Raw genomic sequence first — 16,489 nt, 5'->3', positions numbered from 1 at the left:
AACACCATCCATTTGTTAGAACTCATTGAGACTCTAGGTCTTGATCAGAGAATTAAAGGGCCCACTCATTCTGCAGGCCATACGCTGGATGGGATTTTTACAAACAGTATACACCTGGTAGTTACATATGTTCTTCCCCTTTTATGGTCAGACCATAAGGCTGTGTTTTTTTCTATCAGCCCACCCCAATCACAAAAAGTACTCAGAGCATCATCCTTAGGGACCCAAGATTCCAGATCTTGGAGCAAAATAAACACACATGAGCTCGAAAAAACCCTGCTACTGATATCACAGCACATAATTATACCACTTGGGTAAAAAAAGCCATGGATATTCTAGCACTGGAAAAAATACAGAAACATCGTCGCAGCACCCCATCTGAACCCTGGTTCACCGATTTACCTAAGGCTTCAGAAACAAACATGTAGGAAACTAGAACGAATGTGAAGATCCAAATACGATTCATTTGATAGAGTGCCGTTCAAAAAAGCCATTGCCGAATATAAAATCCTGATACATAGGGAGAAAACAAAATATTTTATAGAAAAAAAAATTTGGGCTGAAAATTTGTCCAAAGAACTTTTTAGTACAATAACTAAATTATCTAAAATGAGAACAAAAAATGATGGCACAGCAAATAAAACCTTCTGCAATACCCTTGGCAATTTATTTCAAAGTAAAGAAAACAAGGTCCTCGATTCCTTTACATCAAATCATAATGAAGACTCCACACCTACTGGGAATAGTTCCCCTTCAAATTTTGACAGGTTCTCTCCCCTAAACAAAGAGCAGGTTTTCAAACTTATAACAGCATGCAAATCAGGGTCCCCACTAGACCCCTGCCCCCAAAAATTATACATTTAGCTCCGAGGGGTCTTTGGAGTAAAACTAACACAAATCCGCAACAAAGTGCTCAGTTGATGACATATTCCCACTGAATGGAAGATGGCATTTATCTTGCCCAACTGAAAAAAGCAATCTTGACCCCCAGGAAGCCAGTAGTTATACGCCCTTCTCTAGACTCCCATTCCCGGCCAAACTACTGGAAAAACATTAAATAATGAACTGATGGCCTGTATTGACAGCAATAATCAGCTGGACCCCTCCTAATGTGGTTTCAGAAAGGCTCACAGCACTGAAACGGCCTTGCTTACCACCTCTGAAGAACTCAGATGGACTATGGCTAAAGGTGGTCAAGCCATCCTGATCTTAATTGATCTCTCGGCGACTTTTGACACGGTCAACCACACTATTTTGATCAAACGACTAATGGAGTTGGGAATAAAAGGCGTAGACTTGACTACATTAATAAACTCTCTAACAAACAGAAGAAACCATGTAGCCTTGGGCAACTTTATGTCAAAACAATTCAGTTTACCATGTGGGGTGCTGCAGGGGTCTTTCTTAAGCCCAACACTCTTTAACTTGTATGTCGCTCCCCTGGTCAAACTGATAAAGTCCTTAGGCTTTTCAATTGTGTCATACGCCGATGACACACAAATTGTGGTGTGGATCTCCAAAGAGCAGGAAGAAGTGGGACTTAGATTTAACTCCTGTATGGTTCAAATCAATCACTGGATTAAAACTAATTGCCTAAAGTTAAATACCGGCAGAACAGAGGTGCTACTTTTCCGAAACTACAGATCTTTTCAGTCACCAACATGGTGGCCCCACAATATGGGACCCTTACCAACTCCAGTTCGTAAAGGAAGAAACCTGGGAGTCATCTTTGATGATAAGCTCCACTTTGACCACCAAGTAAAAGCACTCTCTTCTTCTGTATTTTATACACTAAAACTAATAAAGAAAAGCTGTCCATTTATTTCAAAAACAGTTGTTACCTCCTTGATCCTGACCAAACTGGACGATGGAAATGTTCTCTTTATCGATATCTGAAAAAAGTCTCTACAAAAACTTCAATCTCTACAAAACACAGCGGCCCAACTTCTTGCCGGCATTCCCAAACATAAATCAGCAAATTAAACACTGGTCAATCTGCACTGGCTACCCATAGCAAAACGTCTAGAATTTAAGACATTATGCATAACCTTTAAAGCCCTGCATAATTCTGGACCATGCTATTTTCGCAAAAAGTTTACCTGGTATTCTCCAGGCAGAAAGCTCAGATCCTCAGACGCAATGCTACGACCCTCCCCCACAGAGCATAGTGTAGCGCCTGGGGTGGTAGGAGCTTTCTACTGAAGGAAGCTACACCCTGGAACAGCCTACCCCTGGCGATGAGGACATTTTAAGATTTCCTGATTTTTCGGAAGCAAATAAAAACCTGGCTGTCTACATGCCATTACTGAGGAGTAATTAGTCTCCGTGCAGCACCGCGTTAGTTCAGCAGCAACGCCAACAAGACTCCGGGGCATTCGAGCGCTATACAAAACCAAAATCAAATCAATTCATATATCAGGCCAGCCTCTCACAAATATACAAACTTAAAGGAATACAGTAAAGTTAGATTCATCAGTATTCTTTAAAGTATGATCTGTAATCGGTTATCACCTGGTTACGTTTCAAACAGGGATTACTGTTTCTGCTCATTGTGCATGAGCTGATTGGAGTGCAGGAAAGGTGATCTTATCTGCTGCTTGTGGAGAAGAGTTTTGTGGTGCCTGTGGGAAATTATTGGTTAAAGAGGAAGCCATTAAGGAAATGGTATATTAATTCCATATGTTGTGTCACATTAAGTTCCAGGTATTCTGTGTCAAGACCAACCATTGTTTTAGAGTTATGAACTTCTGAACCATCTTTTTATGGTTACCTATCAAGGCAGAAACCTTAAGAAAACAGTGACATTTTTCGTACCTAAGACACACCTACAATTGGTATTTTCTTTAGTGAGTATACACAAAATAAAATCTAGTAGTAATCGTGAGCTAGTCGATGCAGGGCAGAGAGATGTCAAAAATGGTAAGTTAGTAACTAAATTTAAACCCCGCAAATATTTATAAGTAATACTCCCCTTGTCCATTGGGAGATCATGGTAAGAAACCTTGCAGTATTGAAACATGCAGAATAATCACACTGTAGTTGTTGGCACAGGAACATGAACAGTCGGTAAGAAAGAGTCATAAAAATTCAAGAAGGTATGCGTTATACTAAAGAAGGTTTGGTGCACATGCAGAATAAGATGTTGATGATTGGTCCAGAGCTTAATAAAGAAATGTGCTCACTAAAACCTGTATGACTGAATATGATAAGATTGTGGAAGGGAATGTCTCTGAAGACATAAAAAAAATGTGCCTGCCATCAAATTTCCCAACTAATGGAGAATCTGGTTTGAATATTAAATGGAATGATGTGGCTGATGAGAATGAATAACATGTCAAAAATTAAAAATTGACACAATTGATCAAATTGCCAAAACCAGGAAAACAGAGGATGCTATTCCCGAAGACACTGTCAATGAAGCTACAGCCATATATGTCTCTAGAGTGTAATTGCTCACTACATTGTTGGAAGATGAAAAAACCATTGCTTCCAATGTTGGTACCAGCTGGAAGAAAGTGTATGACATCCAGCTTTCGGAGGAAGCGGTTGATTGAGGGTCACAGAGTTGTCAATGCCATGGCTGCAGACACGGCACATGTCCGGAAAGGGCTAGTGGTGGCTGAAATTGAACCAGAAGTGCATAGTTTCACTTATTGTGTGGTGTCTGGTATGTCTTAGCATATGCATTTTTGAACAATTTTTGCAGACTGAAGAATCAGTACCATGGGTATGGGGTAGCTCAGTGGTGCATACATGTGTTAACATGCAGAGTGTGCAGTCTCACATGCATATGTAGGAATGTGGAGAAAAAGCTTTCATAACTGAGTACATTTTTAGTACAGATGAGGGTGAAAAATGCAGCTTGTATGGCCCTGTGGCTGCATCGGTTGCAAGTGTGCTTGTTTGATTTTGGTTCATCCTAATAACGAAATGTAATAAACATATGCATCACCATTAGGACTTCTGGTCTTGTACTTAAAAGCTTCGTAAAGGAGCCATTCCGTGTAGAAAAAAGAAGCAGCTCTCTCTACTCAGTCCAACTTCTCTGACAATCACCACCAATAGGAATCCAGAATGTTCCTTTGTTTTATGATGTCTGCTTGGATTTTGAGACCTACTTTGACATCATTCTCTGGATGGCCCTTTAATTATCAACCTCCCCTGACACTTGACACTCACACACATCTGAAAACATACAATCACTTATTTTTCAGTACAGATCCAGCTGTTCTTTGCCAAAATACTAGTGAACAAACATAACTCTCTACTACAATACTTTCCTCACTGTTTACAAACTGCACCAAACTCCATCAAGTGCCCGACAGCGGGAGAGATTCAATATTGCTTCCAATTTTCAAAGAGGGCGATAGACAGAATCCCACCAATTATCGGCTGATAGCCTTACTGGATATCAAGGCTAAGACCTACACAGCCGCACTCTTAAAAGATCTAGAGGCTTGGGCAACAACAAATGCAATAATTCCTTTCTGTCAAACTGGCTTTAGACCCAATTCCTCCACACTGGATAACATAATCCCCTTATCCTATCTTGTCCAGCAGGCAAAAAAACAGAAGACAACAGCTCTCTACACATGCTTAATGGACTATTCATCTGCTTTCAATCTGGTGGACAGAGGCATCTTATGGAGAAAGTTCCAGGTGTGGGGTATTCCCAGCGGCCTCCTTAACGCCATCATATCATCATACACATCAACCTGGGTGAGGGTCAAGTTGTCAGACACCACGTTAACTAGGAAGATTAACACCAATCAAGGGCTAAATTAAGGGTGCGTCCTTGCTCCAATGTTGTTTAATTTATATACAGCGGATATGTCAACGCTAATTTAATCCCTCCAAAAATAGGCAATTCTAAGATCACAGTATTGCAATACATGGATGATATTGTCCTCCTTGACAACTCAAAAATAGGACTCCAGAGAGCATTCAATTCTCTTCACTTATACAATAGTGCAAACAAGATGAAAGTAAATGAAGCCAAAACAAATGTGCTATCCTTTGGAAGGACGCTACAAAAAATAAGTAATAACTGGTCCCTTAAAAATCTCTGGAGCAAAATCCTATAACTATCTGGGCAAATGGTTTTCTGGAAATGGTGCATCAACAACACACAAGTGCCACCTAAAGGATAAGGCAGCATTAATAACTAGACTCTGCCAATTACATACAGTCCTTGAAACCCCTCCTCAGCACCAATCAGAAAGGAGCTCAGGACCGTATTACCATCTGCAATTACTTACGGCGGCGAGGCCTTTCCAGGTCAACTCACCAAAACCATCGAAAAACTATACCTAAAAATGTATAAAAGAGTGTTTAAATTGCCCTATTACACTAGGGGACCCTTGGTGAGACTTGAATTTGGCCTGGAGGGCATCGCATGGTCTAGCATGGGGTCTTTTATAAAGTACTACTATAGATGCACTACGGCCTGAAATTGATTTTGCAAGACATTTTCAAGCATAAAATCAACCCGTGGTCCATTTATTTAAGGACGGCAGTAGCAACTCTACAAATCAACCTGACTGTTCTAAACAATTCTTCACTTACGTCTACTGCAATAAAAAGCATAATGAAAAAACAGACTAAACTACTTTCTAAGAGCACATGCTTGCAACAAATTAATTCCACACAGCCATTAAGGGCCCTGGCAGCATCCTACAACAATGACAGCCAAGTTAGACTCAGGGAACAACCTTACCTTAACTGCACAATATGGAAAGCTTGCCTGACCCAAATCTTGGCAGTAAGGATGCCTGCATTACACATCAAAGACTTTAATCCTAACTTGTGCTACATTGTAAAGTTGTTAAGTGTAGACTTTGTGGCTACAAATCAGAAACGTTTTTACATCTACTGTGCAGCTGTCCGATGTTGCTCGACTCCCGCCGATCCTTATTAAAGCCATTATTTTTAATTCATGGTTTAAGAACATGCAATCATGCAATGAACTGGATTTGTAGCACCATGGTTCCCCTCCAATTGGCAAGAATAGGCAAATGTTTCCAAGCAGTGCAGGACTTCCTTAAAAACTCACAACAAAGCACTGAGATGATCATTAACTCTTAGCTTTTGGATTATGGACATTAAGCATTGTAGAGTTTGACCACTTTGTAATTGAGTTTTTTAACATTAGTTGAAACACTTAATTCATTTTATGGTGGATTTTAACTCATTTTTTACACAAAATATAAGGGAAAGGGAAGAAGGAAGAGAGAAAGCCTGCACACCCAGAGTTTTCATTTTTTGAGCATAATATGCCAGCTATACTATAGCGTCTTGCAAGGAACCATTATTCTCTTTTGCCTTTGTATTGTTGCAGGGATTCTGCTAATGCACAGAACTATGCGCAGGAAACCAGGACCTCAGTGAATTGTGGTGTACCAAAAACTCACCTCAGAACCCAGAACCCCTATCCGACCAGCATCAGTGTCCCATTTGTTATACGTATTGTATCGGAGGTCCCAATGTATAGACAATCCAGAACAAGCGACTTAGAGTACTCTCAGGAATGGTGGAAATCAGAAATACCTGTTCGTTATTATTCTCATATCAGTCCACAACAAGAGTAATCAGAGACACGGTAAAGTTTAAAACGTTTATTTTATAAACTGCGTGTCCTAAGATGCAGTACTTTGGCTAACATAAGCAGTCAAATGATTAAAATTAAAACCATCAGCATTGTTACAATACCATAAAAAATGAAATGAGAAATCATAGTATAAATGACAGTGGAATACAGCCACCTTCCTTTCGCTAGTAAACTAGTATTATTAGACTAATAGAAGGTCTCTAGGTTTGAATGGGGAACCCCATACCGTAAAGATCAGCTTAGTTGAATCACATCACAGGATCAGCTTTGCTCTGCTCCTGGGAAAGTTCTTCTCCAGAATGTGTGTGTAAAGCATGCAGCCTGCAATATTAAAAGCACCCGACTTTCAGGTATTTGCAGCTGTGTGCTTGTTATTGCTAAATAGTGGGCCAATCAACCTGAACTCAAAAACATGCATTGTCTGGCGACCCAGACTGTTTCTTTACACAATGTTCAGACCAAGGCCGCAGTGCACGTCTAGGGATGTGAACAACAGACAGTTCTCATGCGAAGAAAAGGCAAGCAAGCAGTTTTCAAATAATAACATGTATCTGCAGTGTCGTGTGCAAAAGCAGCAAAAGTGGCAAGATGGCTCTCTAACACCTAACGCGCTTATGCTAACATGGCAATGTATGTATTTAAATCGCCGCCTTCACTACAGTATACTATGTTTTTTCTTTTTACATGTTTTCTATTGTTATGGTTTTAAGTAATCTATACAATACACTTTTTATTACATTACAATTCTCTAACTTTAGGAGAACGTTTACAGAATAAACTGTTCAAAAGCTCTCAAATCAGTTTCCAACTACTCCACAGCAACAAAAGTCAGGTTATGTGTGTGTTTCACTACGTGTTCCCTTTAAGAGTGCTTCATTTGAAACTCTAAATTGATGAAGAACTACATCAGCAAATTAAAGTAAGAATATCATTAGGTACATTTGCATGAATATAGATGTTTTCTCTTTCCCAATCTCTGAGTATCTTGTTTCTTAGTAGAGCATCTGCAAAATGACTGAGAGCCTGATTTGGATCTTGGCTGGAGTCCTGCCGTCCCTCCGCAGCGAAGTATTCAAGTACTCCTCCAAGCGGTTGGTATTCCACCTGCCGTATTTAGATGTCTGCTAGCTGAACCTCCGTCTGTTTTAACATATTGTTTCCCGTCGTGTTAGCCGTGCACTGTCGTCAAGGAGGCAGACTCCTCCACTGGCAAACAGTACTCTGTCGGCAGGTTTGTGCTGAGCCTATTTAGATGTCCCCATTGTGCTGGAGTTTTGTTAGCGGCAGTTTGCTGATGGAGTAAGTCCCTGGTGGAGTGGAGACTGGTAAGTACTACTGATTTATGTATCATTACACTTATAGGTTGTGTTATGCCCCTTTTCTTACATATTGCATAGTACACAAACAATAACACACACACACATCATTGAATGCACACCAAAGGCCCCACAAGCACGACACGCACAACCACCGCAACAGCATAAATTCTTTTTTAAGTGTCAATTCAGGTGTGTTCATTTTACCTTGATAATTTGTAAAATGTTCATTAATGCATTACACATAAAATAAATGCATGTAAGAGCAATGTAAAGATATACAAGAATAAAGCAATTGCCAACACAATAATAGTAGGACAAATGTAAAATAAGTTTACCTTTGATCCCAGTGACAACAGAATTGAAGAGCATTTCGGTCATGTTATAGCAGCAAAGGGAGGACACGGAAAATGGGGGTCAAGACGGAAACAGAAGTGGGAAACAGAATAAAGGTACATTTCTACCTCATTTTCATAGATTCCACCAACTCAAAGTAAGAGCTATCCATGCCACAGTTGCCTCGACTGAAAGGCACATTGTGATTGGCCCGGCGGTAATCTCGGCTGGACTCCTGCTGACAGCAGCTTCTTCCTATGTCACCGTTGATGGGGGTGAAAATTCCTAACATCTAAATAGAGTGGGCGGAGCACCACATAGGTGGGCGGTGAAACCAACTAAAAAGTGATGAAGGGACCAGACCGGCAAAGATCTAAATTAGGCCCTAACTGAGCCCCTGCTTACCATGGTCCTGCTTAAATTGTCTAAAGTTGATTGGTCACAAATAGTAAGCACACTGATTTGAATTGTATGGCCAGGAGACTGTTAGGGTCATATGATCTCTTTGAGTGACCTGAGTGGTAGTAAGGCTGCTGTTGTTGTTGTATACTGCTCAAGAACTATAAAGTATTTGGAAGCAACTGATTATAGCCACTGAACTATGAATCCTGCACATCCATGCTGCACAAACAGGTTCTTTGTGAGAGGTTATTTATTACTTGTGAATATGTGATGTTACAACTCATGCCATTACATCGCATGCCGTTGCAAAGCCAAACTTTACCCTGACTTTCTGTCGGGGGAGCGCTGGAAGTTGGAATAGATTAATTTTCCATTCCAACTCCAGTGTGTGCAACAGTAGGGAAGGTGTTGGAGTTAAATCCAACCCCTTCTACCCACTGCTGCACACCTTTTGCGTTGCAACAGCATGCAATATAATTGCATGCGTTGTAATGGTTTCGTTTAAAAGGCTGTTTCCCATTTCTTGCACATTGTTCATATCTAGCATGTCAATTTCACAAAGAACTAAGGAGACTTGAGGTTACCTGTTAAAGGGTTATAAAGTACTTCACAGCAAGTGTCTCTAATGCCTGCCTTAGTCCTTTTTCCTTTTCTTCCTCAGCTATTTTTCATCTGTAGGTGGAGGTGTGTATCCTGCACATATCTAACCTAGGGGTTCTTCCTCTTTTAGATTGATTATTTTTAGGCTCACAAATTAAGTTTTTATATGTCATATTGCAGATACCCCCAAAAGATCCAGCGTCATTAAATTGCAAATATAGGTGGTCCTAAAGAAGGTGGATTCAAATTATAAGCTCCACTGAAAAGTACATTGACTTGATGTCACAAGATCCCAACCCACAGCACAACAATGGCTGAAATTGTAGCTATCTCCTGTTGTGTCAATTAGTGTATGTAACATGCTTGGGATAGGTATGAATGGTATATGTTTGTGAATATATGCTTCAGTGTGCAAGGAGAGAGTGGGTAGCATGTGTTTCAGGGTCGGATAATGAGACTTACAGAGAATTTCTTCTGTACAGTTTTCATGTTTTAAAGGCTCCTGTTTTATTTAAAAATAATGTGTTTTTAACAATGCTCTGATATAAACAAAGTAAAAACATATAAACATATATTGTAGTAAAATTGTCTTTGTTTACAAACTGGGTTTTCATATAAAACATGTGTTAAAAATGTTTGCAAAAAATAAAGAAATAGATGGTTGAAATGTTGTAATGAGTATAATTTGAATGTTTTAGGTCATATTATGTTCAGCCCATAGAGTTTCCTTTAGCCAATGTTGAAGAAATACAGGTCCAGTGGGATTCAGCATTTATTCATCAGGAGGTTGTTAGGTTCATACAATCTCTTTGATTAACCTGGGCCGTAGAATGTATGCTGTTGTTAACACACCAATGACAACAGATTATTAATATGTCCTCACCAAACATTGTGGTGCCTTTCTCATGGGTGGCATTTGCCATCCAAAACAGCCTTCTTCATCCTATGGGACTGGTCCAAATGTTCTTTGGAAACCACCAAAGGCATAACCAGAGTCAAATAAACAGTGAAGTAAAATATTTCAAGCAATGGCAAAAGGACTGTTGACCACAATTTTCCCTTGAAATATCAATTTTTACCATGAACCAAAATATAGGGGTGGATTCCTGAGACCTGAAATCTACTGTGTTCTTTGGAAATGTGTGTCAGACAGAGACTGCTTACATTTTGTAAACCTGTCTACTTTCCACAACCATAATCTGGTTATTTACCACTTTCAGTGCAACATGTTATTCCCGTTGCTATCACGCCATCTCCTAAGTGTCTTTTAGATAATAGGTATTGTGCAATTTTTCTCATAGACGGTACATTGAACTTGTATGTCAGACTTTGTTCATGGGGCCATGGGGCAGACAGAGGCTACTGGGCTGCAACTATCGTGACAGAGGTGATTTGCCATTGGTGTCCTTCGGTCCTTTCTACTATTGATCTGAAAGTTGGGCCAAGTACACCCAATTTGCACTTGACTCTCAGAGTAGCGAGCATTCAAAGCTTCTCAGCTAGGTAGTGTGTGGCAAGAGCTCAGATTTTGAAAATCAGATAAAAGATACAATAAAGCATTGTCCAACCCACATCTCTTTTTGAAAATGTCCTCATCTAACTTTAAAAGTAATTTCACTGCCGATTTTGCTTTAAAAATATGTTTTAAAAACCCGTTTGCCACTTGGACAGCATGCAAGGGTGGGCTTGAAATGTTCTACATGATAACTTTGGTAAAGACTTTTGGAGATGGAAAGTGTGCTGGTTAACTTATTTTCTTTGAATTGAGAGCAAACTTCAATGCTTCTATGGCACTACAGAGGAAAACAACATTGAAATACACAAATATCACCAACAAAATATTGACCACTTTTATATCATAATCCTACACTTAAAAAGAAAAAGCTATAATATACCCTACACAAATATTGACATCAAAAAGTTCTAAAATATTAAGAACAAGTATAAAGAGACACTAAAGGCCAGATTATGAGTTTGGCGGCCCAATCACCGTAGCACAGCAGCCCCTAAAAGAGTGCTCCGCCGGCTGTCTTCTGCCCGCCGTATTACAAGGCATGCAGTCTAAAATGTCGACCGCATCAATGGCTTTGTTCACGCCTGGGCCGTGGAGTTCTGAAATGTTGGCAATGTATACTCCGCTACCGTGAAGGCTGAGGCTTCTCGCCGAGTCTATTAAAACAACCCAGTTGTACTGGCAAGCCCCTTGAGCGGTTTCCCAATGGCGGTAGACCGCTTTAGTATGCTCACAGCAAAGCACCACAACAGTGCCCATTGGATGGATTTAAAAACTAAATAGCTGATGGCCATTGGCCAAGTGGACAAGCCTGCAAATCATACTATAAAATACACCTCATCCGTGACCATGATACTTTGCTTCTCAAGTGCACGACAGCCATCACTGGCACCCCTATATTTTTCATCATCCCATTTAACACTCTCCACACCTATTTTTTGTTTTTTTTATCTCTAATATTCCTTGGTATTTTTTGTCCTTGTCACTTACTTTAATTTGTAGTTATGCCTGCCCCAAAAATCCATGTTTTACAGAGGCTGAGTTGTCAGTCATAGTGGTTGAAATCATCAGAGTAGAGCCACAATTGTTTGAAGCCCAAGTCCACCATACTTCTCTCAGGAGGAAAATGGAAATGTGGGACAGGATGTTAGACAGAGTGAATTCTGTAGGTACCACCCTGTGCACACAGCTGGAAATTAGGAAAAGGTGGAACAACTTGAGGATGAAGGAGCGTTCCCTGGCTTCCAAGCACCACCTGGAGGCCCAGAGGACTGGCAGTGGTCCTCTTAGCACCCTTTTACAAGTCTTTCCCTGGGAAGAGAAGATCTTGGCCATCCTGCATTCTGAGGGCTGGAAATGAATAGCTGTGGGAGTGGAATCTGGTAAGTCACACTGCACTAACTGTTAGAATACCTTAATGACCTGTTTCCTCTTAACTCTGCTTTTGCTAATGTGTTGTCTATATACTTTCCTAACATGCCATCCTCAAAGTATCAGAGATGTTGGTTTGTCAGTGTTAATGTGTATTGTTGCATATAAGATCACATGTATCAATCTCCATTACATGTCACATGTTGGAATGCTGTAATTGTATCTCTATAAAAATGGCATCAAAGAAATCATAATATGTGTAATTATGTAAATGTATCATCCATCCAAAATGCATGTTGTCAACAGGTACATTACACTAACCATTTATCAAGATTTGGGAAGTAGAGTTTGAAATTACTTAAACCACCATGAGGCCATGTTTCTGTAACAGAAAACAAGATGCAATAATGATCTTGCCCATTCTCACTTGTCTGACATGTTACAAATGGTGTCCACTTATCATGCAGGTTACCATTTATCAAGTTTTGGGTTGTCAAGATTGAATTGATGATAACTATCACCTGGCAGTGTTTCTGTGGCAGAACACAAGATACAATAGTGATCTTGCCCATTCTCACTCATCGGACATGTTACAGCTGATATTCAGCTCTCATGGACTGTGCAATGTACATGCAATGTTCTACTCAGAGACATGTCTGACTACTTTGCTTCATGTTTTTCTGGTCTCATCAAATGAAACTATTGATGGCACGAGTGACACCATGCCAAGTTTGTACCTCAAATATATGTAAGGCATGAAGGTAACTCAGCTGATTAGAAGTGGCAGGTGACCCATTGACTCTGCACTGATCACATATTGTCTGATGCTAATTATACAACCAAGTTGTGTGTCCGCCTGTATTTCACACAACTAGGCCCTGGAATGGTGAAATATACATGTTACCTCTACACTGTGTTGGCTTAAATGTTCAGGAGATGTCATGTTCATTTATTTTTCCAAAATGCAACATATCAGCACATCTAATGAGCTGCTCAATTCTAGTACATGTATATCTTGGAAACAAGTTAAAAACCACGAAAATAGACCACAATAGTAATCTCTACCTATTTTGTCTCATCCTAGGTCTATACGTACTGTGACACAAATGATGTGGATGTAGATGGTACACTTCCACCAATAACAATGTTCTCTGTTTCTCAACAGGTCTATCTGGCAGAGCACCTGGCCAGAGTTAGGCCACTGAACAGATTCCCACTCCACTCCAGAATCAAGCCCTTCATGATAACAACACTTCTGGAGATGTGGACGTGGATGACCTTCTTGGCACATCTGGTCAGCCTGGGCAGAAGGCAACAGTGGGTCTTACTGTGCCCACAACAACACCTCCCACCCCAGTTGCAACAACACAGCCAACCACTGCCCCCGAACCTGTGTACCTAGCGAAGGCAGTAACATCTTCGTCTCCCCAGTCCTGGATTCTGAGGTACCAATCACCAACCCTGTCACTGAGGAACCAATAAATAGTGGGAGGGTCCAGCCTAGGCCAAGGACACTGGCCCGAGGGTGTAGGGTACATGGCAGGGTAACTGCTGTCCCACTGAGTAAACCCACTGGGGTCATTCACACCCAGGCCACCATCGACCAAATCTTGAGAGTCTATCAGGACTCCCATGGCGTGATAGGCCAGGCACTAATGGAAATGCAGGAGATGAAGCAGCTGCAGAGGGACATACACCAGTACCTGCCACCTACAACACCAACATGGGCCAGCTCATTGGGGTGTTGTAGGACATCAACACCACCCTCTGCAGGGCTTTTCCACCACTATCTACTCCTCCCTGTGGTCCGCCTACATATTAGCCATAAGCATCTGCGGCAGACACAGGAAGGGAGGCTCTGTCAGTGGAAGACTTGTTTGCAGATACCTGTGTCTCAGCAGCAGCAGATCCCCCTCACCAAAAGGAGGGCCCATCCGCCCGAAAATCCCAGAGATGTGGATGGCAAGATACCCACCACCACCAGTAAGGAACCTTACACCTAACTTCCTCCTGCCTGTACAACACATTCACATTGTGGAATATCTCTGGACACTTTTCCATTTCTGATGTGAATAGTATTTTGGACTTCTGACACTTTGGCATCTACAACCATGCTTTCATTCACCATGACTGACTTCTTCACTTTGTCTTTCCTGCTTTGATTTTGTACATTGTTTCTTTTTTCCTTGTGCACTGCGATAAAGACACTAGTCACAAACTAATTGCCTCCTGTAGCATTTCTCACATCTAGCAATGAATATATACTCCCATGTGAACTTTACAATGCCAAAACAAGCTACTTGTGTAAGCATGGATATGTTGAATATAAAGAATTTTTAACTCAGGATCGAAACCATGACACACCACCACATACATACAAGTATCTGTTCTTGTAAAAACTTTATTTCATTGTTCCAAACATAGGCTGACATGATATCAAACGCATAGCAAATCAGACATGACTCAAATATTCTGTGTCAGCGATCACATTTTCAGGTGCAGACCTTAACAACATGGTAGGAGGGAACAAATCAGACAATTTCCTATGTAATGGGCAACATAAAAATAGGTCTATATCATCAGCTGAAGCCATATCACCTACCTCACAAAACAAATCCCACATCATTAAAACCAATACACAGACACATGGCAGTACAACAGTTTCTGACCATAGTGTGATTCCAATCTAGTAATGCTGCATCTAGTGGAATGTCAGAAACAAATGCCAGTGATGTGCCATAAGCACTTTGGCCTACAATGAGAAGACACAACAGCTACATACAGTTCATAGACAATGAACATTTAGCCAATGTGAAGGCAGAATAGCATGATTTGGGCCCAACACAAAATTGTGATGGAGCACATGATGGCACACAATATGTATTGGTAGGTAGGTAAAGCTTTATTCGATAAAAAATATCATAAAAGCGCAACATACAATAATATAAAAAGGATCAAATAGGCATTGACAATAAAAAAATTGATCAGTCATGGGTATATCTAAAAGGACTATAAGACAAGATAAAAACAATATGTGCAAAGTACAAGAAGCTTAAGGACCCAAAATTCATTGTGAGTGGATAGATATCAGGTAATAAAGACAGACCACGTAGGTAATTTAGCGCATATGAAGAGCGAGATTTTTCTTCCGCAGTAGCCAAGCGCAACCCAGATACTTGGCAATTCCACAGACAATAGTGAGGGACGAGGTGTCTGTTTGTAGAATGCGTAACACAATGCGGTAGTCACGACTACCCAGCATTCTGCAGATCGGCCTCAGCCACTTGGCTCTTGCTCTTCTGTAATGGAGACAAGCGAATAAAAAGTGGGGAATAAGCAAATAAAAAGTGGGGAATATGTATTGGGACCACCACACCACAAGGAACACGTCCAATGGAACCTTCTTAAATTACTTTCTATCAGTGTGCAAGCTGTCTAGATGCAGATTTTGTACACCCAAAGTATGTGACAGAAATTAGCAGGACCATTTCATATCCACTTCGTATGTCCAAACAGCATCATATATCTGCTAATGTTACACCTCTGAAATGTCCAAATGAAGATGCCATGGGGAAGGTATCTAAAGCAGACCAAAACTAAGAGATTAGCTATGGTGCTATACATATGACACAATTCACCCAGTTAACTTCTAGAAAACACGGTCCAAGACAGAATTCTAAGTTAAACAAAGCAACACTAATAAAACAAACACCTTTCACCAGACTTTGCTGGAGTTTTATCTTCTTAATATTTTCCCTAAACATACTCCTCACATCGTAACAACGAGAGTTGCATTAATGTCCAAACTCATGACATCTCTCAACATACTTACACTCATGAGAAGAAGTTGTCGATGAGATCTTGACACAAGTCAGCTCCTTCCTCTTCACCACTATCCTCATCATTTTGTATTTCAGGATCCTCACCTGGTGGCTCATCATAGGCTTCATCCTGTGCAATATAAGGGATGTTCCGTTGTAGGGCAATTCTGTGGAGCATGCACTAGGCCTATGTGATTTGGCACACCTTCCTGGGTGAGTAGAGGAGGGCTCCCCCAGTCTTGTTCAAATATCTGAATCTGGTCTTCCGGAGCTCAAAAGCCTGCTCCACTGGTTCCTGTGTTCTTCTATGAGCCTCATTGAATCAGACTTCCACTGGCATAGTTGGATTCCTCAGCGAAACTAACAATCATTGATGGTTAGGACACATTGAGTCTCCTAGATGGAAGATAGACAGAAGTGCAACAATACGTTACACACATTCAGATTCTACTGTCTGACATCACCCATCCACAGTTAGGACAGATAAAATTTACCAACAAATCAGGCCCTCTCTGGTAGTAGT

The sequence above is a fragment of the Triturus cristatus genome, chromosome 11, assembly GCF_964204655.1.
Source record: "Triturus cristatus chromosome 11, aTriCri1.1, whole genome shotgun sequence".
Taxonomy (NCBI): Eukaryota; Metazoa; Chordata; class Amphibia; order Caudata; family Salamandridae; genus Triturus; species Triturus cristatus.
The sequence above is the reverse complement of the archived record's forward strand: the minus strand, read 5'-3'. Positions refer to the sequence as shown.